The sequence below is a fragment of the Berghia stephanieae genome, chromosome 1 (assembly GCF_034508935.2).
Source record: "Berghia stephanieae isolate SIO BIC M18660-M18661 chromosome 1, UCSD_Bste_1.3, whole genome shotgun sequence".
Taxonomy (NCBI): domain Eukaryota; kingdom Metazoa; phylum Mollusca; class Gastropoda; order Nudibranchia; family Aeolidiidae; genus Berghia; species Berghia stephanieae.
The window spans coordinates 136423886-136427757 of record NC_088360.1 but is presented as its reverse complement, the minus strand read 5'-3'; positions in this window follow the sequence as shown (position 1 = coordinate 136427757).

Genomic DNA, 3872 nt, shown 5'->3' with positions numbered 1-3872 from the left:
AATTCTGATCCCCCTCCCCGGATATCCACCCAGCGGTGATTGGGTAGCTCTGTCACCTCAGCCAAGAGGGCCCCTTGCTACTACCGTAGAACGGGGATACTTTGCACGAATTTCAACTTTGAGATTTAATAAATTCTATTTAAATAATTCATTTCAGGCATTTTTTGTTTTTTTCTTAGGGGTGGGAGGTAAAAGTTTAAATCTACATACTTAAAAAGATTAAATATAGGTTATTTTAGGTGTAATGAATTTTTTATTGAATATTTTCAAAAATTTCAAAATGGGGATACTTTGCACAACAGTCATAATATTGAGTTTAAATCAACTTTAATCCATAATAATCAATAAATGCCAGTCAATTAATCTTTATTCTTTGGATCTTTTCTTTGGTGGTTGCCATTCTTCGTCGCTGCTGTCGGAAACTAGCAGATCTAAGTCTACATCTTGCTCTGTCGAGACACATGTTGATGCATCCGAATCTTCCGCACTGGTATCGGAATCATTCTCTGGTTGGCATTCTTTGAGAGCTTCAAGTTCAGAATCATTTTCTTGTAAATGTAACAATCCTTCAGGGCCCATGGATGAAGTTGAGGCGACAGGGGAAGAGGGCTGAGTATTTGAGTTTGACATAGAAGACATCAATTCTTCTGCAGAAACAGACTTTCCGGGCTCAACGTTAAGTCGCTTTCGAGCACCATTGCTTGTTTTCCTTCTCTGTCCTGGGGTGTATTTGAATTGTTTCAAATATTCAAGTACTGCTGGGGACACAGCTCTGTGTAGATTTTCTTTATCATGTTCCCCAGAGACTGCAAATTCCGGAAATTTCTTCAAGACCAACTGCTTGTTTAGAGTTAGAGGATAGATTCCGCAAGCACGAAATCCAGCCACGAGGTTGTCACGGCCATGCATGCCCAATGTATTCATCAATTTGCATAGAAGAGATGGGAATTTCGCCTTGTCCAGAGACGTTGCTGTTGGCTCTTTCATTTTGTACTCCTCCATGATTTTCCGCCAGTGTCTTTTCATCGGTCCGAAATACGATACATCTAATCCTCCAATGAGAAAACAATGGATTGTCGCGATTAAACGACAGAAATTCACACCATCTCGGTTCACTAGAATCTGCAGCAAACACTTTACAGCCACAGACTTTACAGCGAGCAAAACAAGGTGGCGATTGAAAAAGACTGCAATTCCTTCCGTTTTTACATATCCACAACATTTGCAGCCGAAAAACGGCCATCCAGAGGAGAAAATTAATAAGAAACCCAACTATGACCAGCAATCGACCATTTCGAACCAGTGAAAATCTAAATTCCGCTCTTCAAGACCACACGTACTTTTGTTCAAATGCAAATAAACAAACTAAACTAGAAAACCAACTGGCAAGGCTAAGGAAAAAACTCAAAAACAATCGCACAAAAATTATGCGATCAAAATCCCGTAACAAAAAATTGACAGAGATCATAAGCGGTCTTAAAAATCAACGGTTAATAAAGGCCAAAGCTGAAGCGATTCTACAACAAACTTTTAGTGGAATGTCTCTGGACCTTTTTCGTCATATTCAAAGATGTGGTAACGCAAAGAAAAGGATTTACCTTCCTAAGGTGAAGAAGTTTGCCCTTGCTCTTCACTTCTTGTCTCCGAAGGCATACGAGTTTGTGAGGCCCATTTTGCGTCTACCTCACCAACGGACTCTTCGTCACTGGAAAGCGTCAATTAGTTGCTCGCCTGGATACCTGGACAATATGCTACAAGTTGCGTCGAAAAAAGCTGAGGAGACCAATAGTAAATACTGCTCGTTGATATTAGACGAAATGAGTATAAGGCAGGACGTGTCATGGGTACCCAGTGAGCACAGATTCTGCGGATTCAGAGACTTCGGACAAGGACCCGTCGACAGTCGGGAGGCTACGAATGCACTGGTATTCATGCTGGTCAGTTTGAAAGGGAGATGGAAAGTGCCAATGGCCTATTTTGTGACGGACCATATTAACTCCTCTCAGCTGGCATTTTGTATCAAAGAAGCCATGGAAAAAGCAGCAGACTACAATCTCATAGTAAAAGCTGTTGTCGCCGACGGTCTGAAGGCCAACATGAAAGCCGCAACAGAGCTGGGCTGCGACATAAATCTGGAGACTTTGAAGACCAACTTCAAACATCCCCACCCTCAGTTTAAGGATGAAAATGTCTACATGATATGTGACCCTCCCCATATGCTGAAGCTATTCAGAAACTTACTGGCGGACACAGGAAGCTTGACGAGAACCACGAACAGCGGAGTGAAAGCAATTTCTTGGCAATACATTGTCCAACTTCACCTGCTACAGAAAAAAGACAGTCTGTACCTTGCAAACAAGATCACGGAAAAACACATCAAGTTTCAAAATGTGAAAATGAAAGTCAAAATAGCCGCGCAAACACTGTCCAATAGTGTGGCCACAGCTATTGACCATCTGAGGGACGACCTAAAGCTGGAGCAATTCAAGGACTCTGAGGAAACGTGCCTTTTTCTACGGACAATCGACCGGCTGTTTGATATACTCAACACAAAAAATCCGTTTGCAAGAGGTTCGAAAGCTGCCTTGAGTCCCCAGAATGTAGAGTCATGGCAACCATTTTTGGAGGATGTCCAGAAATACCCCGTGTCTCTCCAAGAGCCATCGGGATTGCCAATACACAGAACCCTGAAGAATCAATGTGTCCTGGGCTTCATCATAACGGCCCAATCAACCCTGGATCTTGCAAGAGAACTTTTTGCCCGTGGCAACCAGTATTTCCTCACTTACAAGTTCTCACAGGATCACGTCGAAATGTTTTTCAGTAAAATTCGGCAGAGAAATGGGTGGAACAACAACCCTAACGCCCAACAGTTCCGCAGTGCCCTCAAAAGTCTGATGATAACCAACTTGATCAAGGCGTCGGACAATGGAAATTCTACCCCACAGGACGACACAGTTGAGTTGCAACTGGACTTCCCACTGGACACAAGAAAGCCAGTTCCTCTAACGAAGATGGATTGTGAAAAGTCAAGAGTGGAAGAGGAAGAGGACCAAGAAATGATGGTGGCAATAAACGACTTACTGGACACGCCTCTCGTCAGCGACTCAGATTGGCGACAGTCCTGTTTATTTTACACGGCCGGATTTGTTGCAAAAAAAGCCCAAAAGTCCATCAAATGCAACACCTGTAAGGACGCGCTGTATGATGCACAAAAACACATCTTCTACGCAATCTCAATTCCTCAAGCGCAAGAACACTGGCGGTCTAACCATCCCATCAAATGGTGTTGTGACAGTTGTGGAAACGTGTGAAAAGGTGTTTCGCTGCACTATGCCTAGTCCAGCATTGATGGACAGACTTCCGTCCCAGAGTCACATTGACCTTCACATGCAGACCGTCGTCTTGTCCCATCTCCGCTCCAAACACCTTAGCCTTTTCCCTTCTTTAAGGGACCATTTTTTTGACCACGAGATAGCCATAGAAACCAATCACATCACACAGCTAGTCAAATCCATCTCCAGCGTTTACTTTAGGATGAGACTTTTCAAAGCGGGGCAAATGTACCAGAGACGGAAAATAATGATGGGGAAAACATCAAAAAGGATGAAGTTCAACAAGATCATCCTTTTCAGTGGACTATAAGTACAAAAGGGGGAAAGGGGGGGGGGGGGGGGGGGGGTGTTACACATTGTTAGTTTTAATGAATCAGTGAATGGTGTTTTCTTTCGCCTTAACTGATCGTGCTGTAGGTAATTATAATAATAATAATAATAATAATAATAATAATAATAATAATAATAATAATAATAATAATAATAATAATAATAATAATAATAATATGATGATGATGATGAAGAAGAAGAAGAAGA